This window comes from Taudactylus pleione, unplaced genomic scaffold, assembly GCF_031769625.1.
Source record: "Taudactylus pleione unplaced genomic scaffold, aTauple2 ptg000016l, whole genome shotgun sequence".
NCBI lineage: Eukaryota > Metazoa > Chordata > Amphibia > Anura > Myobatrachidae > Taudactylus > Taudactylus pleione.
Window position 1 is genome coordinate 42,105,841 of NW_028284418.1, and position 17,235 is coordinate 42,123,075.

Consider the following 17,235-nt stretch of genomic DNA (forward strand, 5'->3'; position numbering starts at 1 on the left):
TCCCCGTCATCCGAAGACACATCCGTGTCCGTAAACTGAGCCGCCAGTGAAGCCGGAACGGGTCGCTTGGACGCCCGTGGGGGCAAATCACTGTGCAACATAGATTGAAAGGCCGATGACGAAGCCGCCAGACTCTGAACAGAGCTGGAGAGGACATCCACCCAGGGAGGGGGCACCGTTTGAGGATACCCCTGAAACGGCACCATGGACTGCTGCGGCACCATGGGAGATTGCACAAATACAGGCAAACCCGCATAAGGACCCACAGTCTGAGACCCGGGCGGAGACTGCACCAGACGCGTCACACCTGGGGAACGGGGGATGGTAGGCTGGGGCAACTCCCTAGAAGGGGCCGCAGTCGGGACAGCAAGCCGGTCCGCGATCGACGCCAACACCTGCGTAAACATTGCCCACGGAGGATCCTGCACCACCGGGGGTTTAGAGGGACCAGGCACCAGCTGGCACCGCCCGCACAGACCGTCCCGAGACAAATCCGCCCCGTCGACCCCTGCCGAACAGCGACGGCAGGAAAACAACACAGGAGCCTCGGAGCGCTCAATCTCCTCATCAGACATGACACAAACTTTTTGCAATAAACGTGTATCACCGAAACGAGGTAAGGCGTACAACAACCACGCACTCCCAAGTATGCAACACAAACAGCCCACAATCTGGTACTGAGTAGCACACCGCTGTATGTGACGGACCTCACAAATATGTTGATCTATAAAAGTGAGGTACACAGAAAGAACACCCCTCCCCCATGCACCTGACAGTAAGTAGAAAAAGCACAGACAGCAGCACTAGCAATAGTCACATACCATGCAGAGAGGTATACTCACTGCACCTTCAGCTACAATCAACCTCCCAGATTCAGTGTCTGGGAGGGCTATAGCGCTGCGAACACTGTCCTGATCAGGAGAAGGTACGCAGGGGGACCGATCCACTGGAAGCCTGCCTGGGAGCTCTGCGTTGCTGCCTGGGAAGATGGCCGCCGGAGAGCTCTGAGGAGGAGTGGCCGAGAGAGCACAGCCCAGCGACGCCAGCATGCTTGAGAGAAGGTGCGCTGGGCTGAGGGGAGGAGCCGCTCAAGCAGGGAAGACTGCCTACCCTGCTAGTAATGGAACCCCAGGGACGCCGTTCCTTGCCGGCCTTACACACTGGTGGTCCAGCGGTCACACGGGGTATTCCTTTGCAGGGGGAGCCCGCCGCCGCTACTAGCGCCGCCGGTCTGTCAACAGAGACCGGCGGCATAAAGACTGCATTTACACTTCCCCCGAGCGCAGACCGTGTTTGGTGTTGTACTGATCCACTGTGTCTCAACAGATTTCCGGTATCATCGGTGAGAAGATCGCAACATGCGTCTGCAAGTTATGAATTATGAAGATATTAGGTGATAGAAATGTACCATGTATGTTAGTATTTCCCTTTAGATTAGCATACCAAGAGCGGGAAAACCAAGAACAAAGCAGCAACAGATGACCGAGAAACTGTTGAATGCTACTACGCCAATGAGATTGTGTTTGCCTGTTTGCATTTTGTACAGAGGGTATATCAATATCACCATATAATATAGAATATATTAAGACCAATATATATTAAAAACAAATCCTTATACAACTAGAACCAAATATATATATATATATATATATATGTAATCACATCCCAGAGCCAGGTCCCAGAAGTTTACATAGAAACCAGCATATCAAGAGATGGCTAACTGAAACTACAATCTAATTAGCATTTGTATACCAGTGGCCTGCTCTCACACTGTTGGGACAGGAGTTTCAAGGTGGAGGTTTGGGATGCCCTTTTATGGAAGCGGCCTCACAGGTGAGGGGCAGGAATATGGTATTCACACAGGGGACACTCACAGAGAAATAGGCTGAGAACACACATGCTAGCAGACACACTTGGAGCAGGGAACTGGAAGAGAGAGGTCTTCCTCTCACAAGACAACCAAAAATGGGACTTTGTACTCCTGGAATATGGCTAAGTATATTGTTGTTAAACTGTACAGTAGTTAGTCTATTTGGGGATCTGTAGCTATTTGTGTGTTAATCTGTAATGTAGCTTATAAAGATTGTATGTAACAAGTTTGTAGTTAAAGGAATTCATAAGTCTGTGCTAGCATACAGTGGATGATATAGTGTGATCTAGCCTGTAAGATTATCATCCACGCTGCAGTGTACAATACTGGTTGTATTATCAGCATGCAGGAAAGCGATTGATTATGGAGTTTTGTAGTATGTGAAACAGAACTATGGTATTTGTAATGATTGGTGCTGGTTGATATAATTGTTTGAGATCCGCTGGTGAGCTGTGTTAGGGCCTGGAACCAAGTACGTGATTCATTGGAATGGTGAATTACTAGTAGTGTGATCATGGCTATAATACTGGCATAGGTTTGGTGTTATTTCAGTGTTATGATAGAATTGTGTACTGTGAGTACTGGTATTTTGGCTACTAAATGGTGATTACTATCTGAATAAGTTTGTATAGTATCATGAATGTAATCATAGACTGGTATCAGTGTTATATCATGGAAGTTTAATTAATAACAGCTTTGAAGGGTATAAGTAATAACCGTGTGTAAGATAGAGACTGCAGTTATTGTTAAAGATGGTTACCAGCAAGTGGGTTACATGTGATACTCCCCTCCCCCCATTGAAACATGTGCTTGATTCATGGAAGTTGTGAATTAATAGTCTTGTGATTATAGTTATAATTCTACCCAGTTTTGTTGTTATATAGTACAAATAGGTTGTTGTAGTTATTATAATTGTGATCATTAATGGATACATGATTTACAGAGCTACATCATAATGTGAGTTTTCTTAACTGTCAAAATGGAGAGTATTATGTGAGTTTTCAAAATGGAGTTAGTCTAGAGACCATGCGGTTTGGACAATAGGGCATGTGTCATTCCCAACCACCCACACACACACACCCTCACCAGCCATCTTGGACATGTGCTCTCAGCAGACATTTATCTATCTCTCTCATTCTATGGTTGTATAAATGTATTTGCGCTTATTATATTAGATCACAGCGTGTAACTATCTGTACTTTTCTTGAATAATAACTTTTGTGCGTTGGACCACAAGTGCCAAAGTCTGAGAGCATTTATTGGGGTGTGCAACTGGTCATAGCGCTACTTAGCGCCATCTATGTTTAAAAGTTTATAGGCAAGATTGTCTAGAGGTTTATAGGGAGGATTGTACCAAGGTCTAATCAGGATTTAACAGTATGGAGGAAGGTGCTCTGGTCAGATGAGACTAAAATTGAACTTTTCAGCCACCAAGGAAAACGCTATGTCTGGCGCGAACCCAACACATCCCATCACCCCGAGAACACCATCCCCACAGTGAAACATGCTGGTGGCAGCATCATGCTGTGGGGATGTTTTTCAGCAGCAGGGACTGGGAAACTGATTTGAATCAAAGATGGATGGTGCTAAATACAGGGATATTCTTGAGCAAAACCTGTTTCAGTCTGCCTGTGATTTGACACTGGGATGGAGGTTCACCTTCCAGCAGGACAATGACCCGAAACATACTGCTAAAGCCACACTTGAGTGGTTTAAGGGGAAACATTTAAATATGTTGGAATGGCCTAGTCAAAGCTCAGATCTCAATCCAATTGAGAATCTGTGGTCAGACTTGAAGATTGCTGTTCACAAGCGGAAACCATCCAACATGAAGGAGCTGGAGCAGTTTTGCCTTGAGGAATGGGCAAAAATCCCAGAGGCAAGATGTGGCAAGCTCATACAGACTTATCCAAAGCGACTTGCAGCTATAATTGACGCAAAAGGTAGCTCGACAAAGTACTGACTTTAGGGGGGTGAATAGTTATGCACGATGAAGTTTTCTGTTATGTTGTCCTAAATGTTGTTGGATTCACAATATAAAATGTTCTGTGAATTAAATGATCCACACCTTCAAACAATACATTTTAATTCCAGGTTCTGAGGCAACAAAATATGAAAAATGCAAAGGGGGTGAATACTTTTGCAAGGCACAGTATATATCTTTTTATTCATTAGCGCCTAATCTCTTGTTTTTGCAATCCTTAAGTACCTCAGTCAGTTTGATTTAACCATTTGTTCTCAAGCATGGATATCCTTAAAACTTGGACTATAAGGGTAACATTAAGGACCAAGGGCCTGATTCAGCAAGGATCGCTATTCTGCTAATATGCACGCAACACAGTTGCTAATATCAGTGGTGATATGCAAATGTTTGCATTCGCATTGCAATCGCTGCCTAACATAAGGACGCCAACTTCCCCCTTACATCCGTATACTTTGGTAACATAGCAAAATAATCGGTAACATCGGACCCATACGCACAGTTAAGGCAGGTCAGACCTCAATGAGGAATTGATAACTTCAGCGAATGCTATGAAACCTCAGGCTGCGTATGGTATTGCAGTGGATAATTTATGCACGCCCCTGCATTGCCGTTGAAACGCACTCACACACCTGCATTCGCCTGACCACCCCTCCTCCACCACCCACAAACGGCACTTCCTGTCAATCACCCTGTGATGGGTCTGCGTCGCCACTACGATCGCAGCGGCTGGATCGCTCACTAGCATTGCGATGCGTATGTATGCGCCATGCGACAAAAATCGTCCGATTGTGTGCCTATGAGCAACTGCGATCATTGCTGAATCAGTCCCCAAGTTTGGGAAACCCAGCCTAGTCTAGAGCCCGGTCAATGAGAAATGGGAGGTCCATTAAGATTGCTTATTATTATAAACGTTGATGCATAACCAGGTGTGCATGTTATAAACTTACCTCCTCATAAGGGGTCCTGCGCTGAATTACATGAGCTCTAGAGATTGTCATTTACTTTGCAGTTCTTTGAGTAGTTATTTTTAGGCCACTAAAGCTGGGTACACACTAGGTCTGGGTGACCTATCTGATGATTGGTAAGTACATACACACTTACCAATCGTCTGCCTGATGTGTCAGGCTTGACATCACAACTGGGCGGGCATTCACTCACCACCGGGTCCCTGCAGCATGTATACTAGTGATCGGCGAGTCGCCTGTACACATCAGTAGATGACTGATATATATTTTGTGACTTATGCAGGGCCGCAACTAGGGGGGGGGGCTAGAGGTGCACGTGCACCGGGTGCCGGAATGCAGGGGGTGGAAAACGGATGACTCACGGTGGCTTGGGGGCTGCAGAGTCAGAAAACGGCCATCCAAAAATGGCTGCTGCCAAGGAGGAGGCAGACACTACTGGACCTCTAGTGCTATTAGGCCAGCGCAAGTGCCGGGAGAAGATGCTGAAAGCTGCATCTTCTCCCGTTAAACCCCATGGCAACGAGCATGGAACCCCCTGGCAACAAGCATGGAACCCCCTGGCAATGAGCATAAAACCCCTGACAACAAGCATGAAACCCCCTGGCAATGAGCATGGAACCCCCTTGCAACGAGCAGGTAATTTTAAAGTAATTAGAAGCCTTACTGTGGGGCATAAAATGGTGTCGGGCAAATATGTAAGTGGCACTTTGGTAATAGGCATTACAGTGTGTGGCATAATGTGTAATGGGCATTATGGTGTGTGGAATAATGTAAGTCACTATAGCAGGGACATTTGACTAGTGCACTGCCTTATGGAGAAGCAACGACAAAATCCAGGTACAGGAAGGGAGGGGGCGCAAGATTGCTACCTTGCACCGGGTGACAAGATATCCTAGTTTCGGCCCTGATTTAGGGAGCCATAGAACTAATATGGACACAGAGATAGGCGATTTCTGGGTGGTAACAGGGGGTGACTAGCCAGATGCGGGCCGTCATGGTCAGTGAATGTGTGTTTTCCTGCGGTTGCATTGACGCCCTCGGCCATGTACAAACGGCTAATCTGCTTCTCCATAGGGCTGGTGCAATGTTCAATAGAGCGGCTGATGTTTCTTCTTAATACGCACATCGGTGGATTAGCGCCACAGCTAGTGGGAGTCTCTGTACGAAGTCCATCGGCCATAGCATTGGCATAAAGACGCAGCTGTGGCTGCAATACCGTGCACCTATGAATGTCCCCCAGTATCTCCTTTTTGTATAAATAAATACATGATAAAATAAAACTAGTTGCAAAGCACCGAGCAACCTGAGGCCCGAATTATATGGACCTTACACATTCCCAGAGTTGGACTGGCTCACCAGAGATGTGCTGCCAGTGCTTGTATGCCGGGAAAATGTTTAGAGACACCCCGTTCTTTGCACCCATCGCACACATACAATCGGCATTGCTGAAGTCACAGTTAAGGTGGCCATACATGGTGAGATTCAAAAGTTGATCAGATCAGTTGTACGATTTCCCTTGAAAATTCTTCCCTTGAGATACAGGACAACTGTATTTAAAATGCAACTATTTCACATAAGACCATACGATTTGATCAATCACATCACGTAATGTGTGTCAATTCCTACATGATCAGTTGAGATCTCTCTGCAAAACCATCTGATCTGCGATCCAACTAGACGACGGCGGGGACGCGCATTGGGGTCGCAGAAGACTCAAAATACAACTATTTTCAAATGATTGGTCTGTCCAACCTGTAGAAACTGCCCAAATCATGTGATCAATCGTCCCGTGTATGGCCAGCATTAGTCAGCGATGCCAATTGTAGGCGCTAGTGCAGAGAAACCGAGCATCTGTAAACATTGTTCCGGCATACACAGACTGGCAACTGATCTTTTATGACCCAGTCTGACTGGGCACATTCCACATTTTCTTTTGTATTATTTTCCTACAACAAAAATATAGTATTATTATATGTTTATTTCATTAAAGTTATAATACTTAAATTGTGCACAGTAAAGAATGTAACATTAAATTGCAGCATTATTATCCACAAAACACCATTGTATTATTGTTTATTGGTACTTGTGTACTTTACGGACTCAGGGTCTCATTCAGACCCGCTCGCGAGCGCAGGACGCTCGCAAGCGGGTCGATGGTACCCAAATGCGCATGACGGAGGCTGCTCCATCATGCGCATGCGCCAGACCCGGCGAGCGACGGGGATGCCGTCGCTCGGGGTCTCGCACCAAAGGGGGCGTGCTGTCGATGGTGAGTGACAGCACGCCACCCTTTGGTGGGCGTGCCGGGGGCGTGGCTGCCAGACGGAGGCGTTCCCATGGGAACGCCTACCGTCTGGGGCCGGCCCCACTGACATCACTAGTGATGTCAGTGGGAGTGATTTTGGCTCTGATAGAGCCAAAATCACTCCAGGGCTTGCGGTCACCGAGACCCTACCGCAGGGTCTCGTCGCAAGCCCGATGGTCGCGACGGACTTGACCATCGCGACCATCATCATGGACGCTCGCATAAGCTGTGGGTGGTAACCCACAGCTATGCGAGCGTCCAAGAGGCCGCTCCAAGTTTAGGTAGGAGGGCCCTGATTCAGAGCAAGCGCTCTGGTCAGAGCGTCCGGCTCTGAATCAGGCCCTCATTGCGGAGAGAACCCAAGTGTCCTACATTCATTATTATTATCAATCATGGTAATGTCCCCTTCACGGAGAGGACCCTCACGTCATCAGCCAGTGTCTAGCGTCATTCCCAGTATCATTCCCTACCATCCAAGTGGGAACAGAGGGAGAATATAACCTTGTGGGAAGCGTAGCGAGCCACCAGGCCCGAAGCGTGGCGAGCGCAACAAGCCCGCGAGGGGACAACTTTCTTCTTTAGGTGGGGACAACTTTCGGTACTTGTGTACGTAAAGTACACAAGTACCATTTAAAACATTCATTGGGTTCTCTCTGCAATGAGTCCGTAAAGTACACAAGTACCTGTTTATTTTGTACATTACTTCTATCCATAGTTTTGCGAATGTGTGTTGAAGTCATGTGACATGTCAGGTAATTACCGTAATTGCCTTCTCGTAGCCTCAGTGTGTCTTGTCCCTTAGCTAAATCATAGGCAAACGAAGAGGGGGGTTTCCGTCTGCCTGGAAACCCCCCTCCCCAGCCCACACCATGACCACAGTAGAAATAGTAACATAATATAATTTTACTAGTGTTACATGTTCTTAGTATCACAAATGAAATAATTAGCACCACCTGTGGATCTTTTAACATGTATCAGCCAGTAATAAATAACCTGTACACCAACTAGGAGATCTGGAAAACATGCACTGTTTGGGATGCACTGCTATAGAGCCCAATATGTACATATATGTCCAGGTCAGTGCTAGGTTCTTCTGCTGCTCCCGCAGACTCCCAGACTTGCTCTAATGCTCTGGAATGGTGCCCACATCTAAAATGAAAACATTCAACTCTGGCAGGATGGCCCTACTGCTGCATCTAATGACTTCCTGTGATCCTGTATATGCTGGAATTATGACACACAATACACTTTGTATGATACATATTAAAACTGGATTAGTGCTAATTATGCCCTCTTCATGGACTGGCCACACTCGCTCTAAAATCAAGCATTTGGAAACCCCCTTCTAGAAATCCTGCGTTTGCTACTGCTAAATATTACACAGTACACATATTTGTGTATCCATAAATGAACATATCACTGAGCTGCTCGCATACGTAACGTGTCAGTGACTCTCTGCATCCTGAGAAGGACTCTCCTGCCGCAACATCTGCTGAAGCGCTCGGTCCTTCTTGTCAGTGGCTACGCCATCCAGCCCTGTTCACAGCAGTTCGCATGCAATAAAGTTTTTTAGCTGGCGAGAGGGATTGTGGGAGTTGTAGTTCAGTGCTGCTTCCTGTATGTGCAGCAGTAGTTAGTAGTAGCTGCTGCTGCTGGGCTGTAGTCGTTGTGTTACGAGCGGCAGCGTCTCCGGCTGCAGAGGGGGAGCCGCGGGCTGTTTACTTAGTTCTCCCCTTGGAATAAGAGGTTCGTTGAAGAAGAGAGACCCCCAAGAAGGCGGCACCTGGGCGGTGGCAGAGGCCGGGCAGCAGAGGAGAGGTCCTGCTGTCAGGTTGGTGGAGGGAGCACGTATGAGAGAATGAGTGCAGTTACCTGCTGTGCTCGCTGTATGTGTCAGTGGGGTATGTAAAGAGAAGTCACTGCTAGGGCTTATGTAGGGATGCAGTCGTAGATGAAAAGGTCGACCAGGTTAAAATGTTGACACCTGTAAAATATCTACGCATGAAATGTTGACACAGTTAAAATGTCAATATAAAATGTACAATTTTGGGATTAGGCTTAATATTGGTTGTTGGCATTATGTACCAGTTGACATTGTGGGCTCAATACAATTAGGCGTGACTATGTCGTGCCTACGAGTAAGTGCACCTATGTGCCGTGCTTAATGTACCGCTGGTGGCGTGGATATTTGTTTGCAATGCCATAGGATAGCGTTAAAAAATTTGCGAGTCTCAGGCAAGGTTGGGCTGTTTATACTCCATTGCATCGGCAACTCGCCCCCCTCCCACTCATAAATTAATTGACTGCCATGAGTGATGTTATAGCCCACTCGAGTAAGTACGGATGTTATCTCCGTATGTGCAGCAAAAATGTGCAAGTGAGGGCTGCAAGCATAAATGTGCAAGTGAGGGCTGCAAGCATAAATGTGCAAGTGAGGGCTGCAAGCATAAATGTGCAAGTGAGGGCTGCAAGCATAAATGTGCAAGTGAGGGCTGCAAGCATAAATGTGCAAGTGAGGGCTGCGAGCATAAATGTGCAAGTGAGGGCTGCGAGCATAAATGTGCAAGTTTGAGGTGAGATCGGGCTGTGAGGGGGCGAATTGTAGTGCCGTGACTGGTGTTTTTATGCCAATCCAGCCCAATCGCAGTGCTATCGCCGGCGTTTCTATTCCGTTCCAATGGCAATTCGCCTCCTTCACACCTATTTGGATTGACCCCTGTAACTTTCGACATTATCTCTGTCAACATTGTTTGTGTCGAAATTATGGTGTCTAGATAATGACTGTCGACAAAATATACCCAACACCTTGTGTTGGCTTTCTTCATATTTCATTCAGTAAATGGAGTAAATCTAGCCTAGCAGGGAATTCTGTGATCCCCTATTGCACGTATATGATTGATTGGGACCAGGAATTATATGCTTCCTGGACACTAATCTAATATACACAGGACTGAAGAGATACTGGGGCCTATTTATCAATTAATATTTGCAGAATGTTTTTGGGGGTACCCGCAAATATTAAGATTCCCCCAAATGTACGGGGGACCACAGCAGATATGAGAGATATCTGCTGCAGTCTCCCATTTTCGTTTGCAGAAGCAGTTCCTGCTTTATTGCATAATTTACTGGTAACTAATGCCATCTTCAGGTGGCGTTAGCCATTCTAGCCTACAGGCTACATATTACAGTAACTACCTGCAGTGACTGTAAACACATGCATGGTCATCAGATCAATCAAGTAGCTCTGAAGGGACCTGAAGAAGAAGGCTGTAACATCCATTCTAAAGCTGGGTACAGACTAAACGATATGTCGCCCGATCCGGCGGATCAGACCGTCATATCATCCACATCTGCACTTTGCTCATACCCGCGGGTTCGTTCATCGCATCTATAGATCGAGCCTACTTGCGGCTCAATCTGTCAATTTGATGAACAACGCCATGCTTGTGGAGGTGGCTGGTGAACAACATATCGTGCAGTCATTCACCAGATCGTGCGATGTGAAACGACCGAACGATATGTTTATCGTAGTATGCACCGGCCGGGTACACACATTGTCTAGTGTGTGCCCCTCTCCCTGCGGGTGATTTTTTTTTTATATACTCCTGCGATCTATAGCTTCATATTGCCGCGATAATCGTCGATATGAAATTTTAATTATCAGATCTAGTACCGATGTTTAATAAATTTACCTCAATGAGAGTTACACCTTCATTGCATCCACTACATGCCAGCATGTCCCCACATTGCACAGGGCCCAATGTAGTTGTATACTTATTACAGTTTTATTTGCACATTCTTCCTTTTGCCCAGTCGATGCTGCACCTCATCTCCAACTTTCCTTGGACTCTTGACTATGCTGCTTGTTTCTAGACGAAGGACTGGATGGTTCAATTGACATGTAAGGGTTTATTTACTAAGCGTTCGGTTCTAAAACACCGTGCTTCCAATCGAGTTTTTGTCAGAAATTTAAATGGACAGATGATTTTACTTGCAGAACACGGCTAGTAAAAGCATTGCCCTTTTAAATTTCAGGCATAAACACGATTGGAAGCGCTGGGTTTTAGAACCTGACGCTTAGTAAATAAACTCCCTGGTATAATACTAATTATCTTAATGCTTGTTACAAAAATTCTTTATTAATGATTGATATAATAATATTTTTAACCTGATTTTTGTCTTATGTAAGTTAAAATCATAATCAAAAGTTTTGATTTCAAAACTATTTGAACCCCAATTAAGGAATCTGTTTATTAACAAAAATTCTCCATCGGACCAGACATCTCCCTACAGCAGCCAATACAGATTATCAAGTGATGCCGTCACTGTTCTAAAAAAAATTGAGAGAACCTTAATAATGAAAAAGGTTTCAGGAGGGACTCACTTTAGAAATGGGGTGGGGGTGACCTCTTTCAAATGATAGTGCCTCGTAGTACTTATTAGGGGCAATTCAATTAGCTGCGGTACTTGGTGCCAGAGCTATGTAATTACAGCCCACAGTAACATCCCGAAGGCACTAGTTAACATGTATTTCGGATCGCACCTCTGGAGAGTGGAAGCAAAAATCATTCTAGTCATTATACAAGTGCACTCTCAAGTATAGTTATTAAATAAGATCCATTTTTAAGTTCTATATAGAATGACAAACCATATGTTATTAGCGTTCCCGCTAGAATGCGGGCAGGAAGCAGACTTGCAGGCAGGGCATCCTATGCGCACTCTGAAGGCATTCTCCCGAAAAGTGGCGTGGCAGATCGGGGAAGGGGCGTGTCCTTTTGGAATGCCCCCAATTCGTCACACTTAGGGGCATGCCCAGCACTTACAGAGGTGCTAGGCTTCCACCAAGCTCTCCCCTCACCGTGACGTCTATTCACCCGGCAGTGATCGGTGACCGCAACTTTTCCCACTCAGGTGACACTGCGACCCACGGGTGGGGAAGGCTCAGGGCAGGCTGTTTTAGTGGGGCGTCGCTAAAAGGACAGGGCGCATTTTGCCCTTTTAAAATCGAGCAGGGCGAGGCGCCCCACTAGAACAGCCTAGCGGGAACACCATTTTAGTAAGTAAACACAAAGTAATTCTGGGGTATTTTCCATTCAGTATATTAAGAATAAGCAATAAATCCACATAGGCAAACAAGTTTTTATTTAATAGCACTTTTCTATCTCTTGTTTTGTTTTGCTGATTTCTTATTAATCAATATGAGCTACATTTTTAATTAACTCCATAAAAGTTACTTTTTAATGTCTTTTAATATGCCAGTTACAGACACCCTTGCCTTTCCTGGCATACATTAACCACTGCCCACCATACAGCGACACCATCCCCACTGTGCAATAATGGTGTAGGATCATTTTACGAGGATGATATTTCAGTGTCAGTCTGACAATTTAGTCAGGTAAAGATGAATGGTAACACTAGACAGTAACTGCTGAAATAGGGCTTGGTTATGGGATCCTGGTGGTCTGGATGTCGGCGGTCAGAATACCGACAGCGCCATCCCAACAGAATATCGACGCCTGAATGTAAGGAGCCTTAAGGCCCCCATACGTCAGCAATTGATTGCAGCTATTCTGAAATTTGCAATCGATTGTGTATAAAAAAATCTTTCCCTTTTTCAATCGATTGTGGCAATTCTGCAATCGATTGAAAAAGGGAAAGATTTGTATACACTATCGATTGCAAATTGCAGAATTGCTGCAATCAATTGCTGATGTATGGGGCCTTTACCTTAACCTCTAATTCTCCCCCAATTTCACCTTTGCCATAGTCTAGCTCCTCCCACCCCCCCCCCCTGCAGCCTAACCCTCCCCCTGGTATCTAACCCTAAAACTAACCTTCCCCCTAACCCTAATACTCAACGTTGGGATACGGGTGCCTGGATTCCGGCTGCTGACAGTATTCTGAGCTGAGCACAGGCATCCCAACCATTGGGATGGTAACTCAAAAACATGTTACCCTCTATAAAATGGCTCAAACTGGGAAGGAAGTTTATCTTTTGACAGGACCATTGTCTGCTGCAAGAGCAGCATTGCAGTGTCTTAAAATTAAGAACATCGATTTCCTTTAGTAGGAGTTTTGTTTTTTTACTAACGGTAATTTTTTTAATGTCGCAGATAATCAGCGGCTTAGACCAATGTTTTTAAAGCGACAACCGGAATTAATGCTAAACAAGGCTTGTATTATAGCATTGATTCAAGTTGCCTTTTTGAAACTTTCAGCAAAGCTGGCTTTGGCAAACAGCCCGTTAGTAAATTTTAACATCTTTTGTGGCCCCTACATCAGCAATCAGGAAAAAAACATTACATACATTACAGATAGTTTGTAATTTGCAGATCATTTTCAGCAATAACAGATCTGCCAATTGTGTGAGGCCCATCATTTTACTAGTAACGGTCGGCAAATCGGCTGATCGTTCCCATACCCTAGCAATCTACAGCCCTGATTGGTTGGTGAAATCCAACATGTTGGACAACATGATTTAACGATTCTGATCGCTTTTTGGGCAAAATTGGCAATTGGTGAACCCCATACATTGCAGATATTTTTACACAATCATCTGCACAACGGGCAATTGCCCCAATTATGCTGATGAATGGGCCCCATTTGACATTAGCTCAAAATTGCCGGAACGATACTTGCATCTGTACTAACCTTTCTAGATCAGTTTTGCAAAGAGGGACGGGCAAATATTGCTCACTATCAGTGTTGATAGTTAATAGTCTTCTCCACAAAGTCTACTGGCTATAATAGCTGCTAGAGTACTGTACATTTACTTACAGTATTTTGTGCACATGTCCCAAATTTCTGGCAGACCCTTTGTGTGTGAAAGTAACATTTCCAGAATTGGAGAGAGTTGTGTTGCACAGGCTTATTCTGACACCCAGTATTCAGACGCATACTTTCCAAATTCCTACTGCTTTTGTAGCTTGCCTGGAACTAGTTTTTTCAGAACAGTGGGGCTCTATGGGATGAGCACCTCATGGTTTCAGTAGTTGGAAAGAAAGTCAGATTTAGGTCATTTTATTGTTTTGTAGACCTACCCAAGACTGTACAAGTATGTGCTTTATTTATAAAGAGCAGCCAAGATAAATTGTCAGATTCTGAACTCCATGTATCAATGAATGGTTAATACCAGCGGCATATTTAGATTAGTATTGCAGTGATACTAACGAATATGCCACTGGTTTTCAACATTACTTACCTCACCAGTGACGTCCACCTCGTCGGCAGCATCTTCTGCTCAGCTGCTGGCAGCCCAGAGCTGTCAGCGATCGGCTCCTGCGTCATGTGCGATGGCCAGTCTGCACATGGGTCCCCGCCGGGTGAAACAGGCACGCACAACAGTGCCAGGAAGGCTTCACTGGGTCCCCATTGCCGCCAGTGGGGACCGTATTGCTCTCGCCATATATAGATGACGTGAGCGATATAGTGACAAACAGCGGTAAGCTTAGATTGCCGCTGTTTGTTAAATATTGAAAGGCGGACATAGCCATAGAGCGACTGCTAAAGGTGTTATGTCTCTTTAATAAATGGGGCCCAAAATCTTGTTTTAAGTGAGGAAGGATCCGTTAAAAAAATACTTGGTGCTCTTAAAATAGCGCTAACATTTATTTAATAATTCTGTACAATATTAAGTTATAATTTCATGTAAATCTTTTAATTTCTGCACTGGAGAATGGCTATTTCCATATATTGTTTTCTGTAACTTTTTTGCTTATATATTTATGCTTATTTCTAATTTCTAGTGTCTCTTATATATTGGCAATTTGCAATTTAAAAAGTCTTAAGTGGTTCAGCGATATACTTCAAACTTAAGTGCCATTACTATGGGATGAGAGCAGTCTGAGGATAGCAGGCCAAGGCTTTACATGCTTAGCTAATTTGGGGCTCAAATAACCTGTTTGCAACATACTGTACTGTAATTTTATGCTAATCTGATCAGACCCGTGCTATGCTGGATACACACTATAAGATTCTGCCCAATGATGCTAACGAAGAATTCGTTTCAGACCGACCAAAACAAGCCCAAAAAGGGCTGATGTACAACATACACACTACCCAATAATCCTTTAGTTTAAAACGATCCTTTTGATTCCAAATGGTCTTGATGATATAGGGCCTGATTCAGACCCACTCGCGAGCGGCTGTCCGCTCGCAAGTGGGTCGATGTTCTGGACTGAGCATGCGCACGACGGAGGGAGCTCCGTCGTGCGCATGCGCCAGACGCGACGAGCGAAGGAAAGTCCTTCGCTCGTTGTGTCCGATCAAAGGGGGCGTGCTGTCAATGTTGATTGACAGCACGCCCCCTTTGGTAGGCGTGCCGGGGGCGTGCCTCCCTGACGGGGGCGTTCCCACGGGAACGCCTCCCATCAAAAGCCGGCCCACTGACATCACTAGTGATGTCAGTGGGAGTGATTTTGGCTCTGATAGAGCCAAAATCACTCCGGAGCTTGCGGTTGAAAACCTCAACCGCAGGCTCCGGCTCGCAATTTCGATGGTCGCGATGGTCTCGACCATCGCGCCCATCAAAATGCACGCTCGTATAGCCTGTGGGTGGTGACCCACAGCTATACGAGCGTCCAGAAGGACGCTCCATTTTCATGGAGCCCGGCCCTCATTCAGAGCGTGCGCTCTGCTCAGAGCGTACGGCTCTGAATGAGGGCCATAGTGCCCACGTACACAGTCAGATAACTGTGCTTTCAGGCTAAAAACTCATTTATTATAATAATGGCCTGAACTGAGCATACAGAAAGAGGAAGCACAATATTCACAAATATGGTATTGGTATTGTATTGTGTAGAAGCTTGTTACATACTCTGCTGCTGCACTCTATAATTTATATTGTTGATTCTACCCTGGTTATTAGACCATGTGAGAATGGGTCATGAAGAAGTTGTTGCTGCCTATGTAGTCGGTGAGATGTGTAGTTCCACGGCAAATGGGGTGCCGCACACTACCTTCCCCTGTGCTACCGACATAACGTTTGTTCATCTGCTGAGGAGCCGAGAGAAGTCGCATCATAGCTGATTTAAATACAAATTCTCACATGCGAGACGTGTTTATGATAAACTATCGGTAGAAATCGTGCAGATTTCCGTACACACTGCACTCTCTGAACGATACCAAAATGATGGGACCAACATTGAAGGTGTAGCAAATGCACAGTTGGGAGTCGATCCGGCGGGTTTCAGATCGACCGTCAGTCCCTGGTACACACTACACCAGTGGTTCCCAAACTTTTTATAATCACTGCACCCTAGAGTATCAACAATTTTTCCATGGCACCCCTGGGCCAAAGTTTCATATTGAGAAATTCAGCAACAATTAAATGAAGTAAATTGTGCTTATATTTCGCTCTTAGGTTCCGTAATGTGGTGGTTGAAAGGACTGATTTTTCTGTCCACATATTGTTTGATAAACAAAACCAGTGCTAATGGCAATCACACTGACTAAAAATCATTTTTTTTGGTACTGGACCACCCACCTGAGGCACCTCCTGCAAGTACCCTGAGGCATCCTAGGGTGCCACGGCACTACACAATTCTTGTGCCGAGCTGACAGATATAGCCACGTTGGCCCAAGAATCGCATAGTGTGTACCCAGCTTGTCTTTACGCTAAGGCAGGCAGGGAGCAGGTCTCCTGTCAAAAAAGTGCACTTAAGCACCTGCCCAAAAAAGGGGGCGTGGACACTCAAAAAGGGGCCGTGTCCTTAATTCGTTCCCCCTTTTTGTCACTGTAGAGGGCATGCCCAGCACGTACGGAGATGCCTGGCTGCCCTCACGCTCTCCCTGCAGTGTGAATAGATTCAGTTCACTCACCGGTGGTTGTTTCATCGGCACATCCCGGTCAAAGTCAAAAGCGATCAAGTATAACTGTTTTCCTCCTTTGTAACTATGCACTGACCGTATATAATGAAGTGTTACCTTGTGAATAAAACTTGTCCATATAAAATGATCTAATTTTAGAGATTTTTTGTTAAATGATTATTATTTTATATTTTTGTTACCATGGATTAATATTTGGGAATGTTCTACTTAATTATATAAAATAAATCTACCTACGTATCATGCTAGAAGTCTGTGCTACAAATGCAGTAAATAACTTCATCAA

General features: G+C 45.3%; 1 protein-coding gene across 1 annotated transcript in view; it reads left to right on the forward strand.

The window, feature by feature from the left end:
* Nucleotides 1–8,716: 8,716 nt before the first annotated feature.
* MICU1 (mitochondrial calcium uptake 1) overlaps nucleotides 8,717–17,235 on the forward strand; it is a 245,732-nt gene continuing 237,213 nt past the window's right edge. Inside the window, exon 1 of the mRNA XM_088475745.1 lies at nucleotides 8,717–8,955. The gene's annotated coding sequence lies outside the window, so the exon portion shown is untranslated. The remainder of the gene's footprint in view (nucleotides 8,956–17,235) is intronic.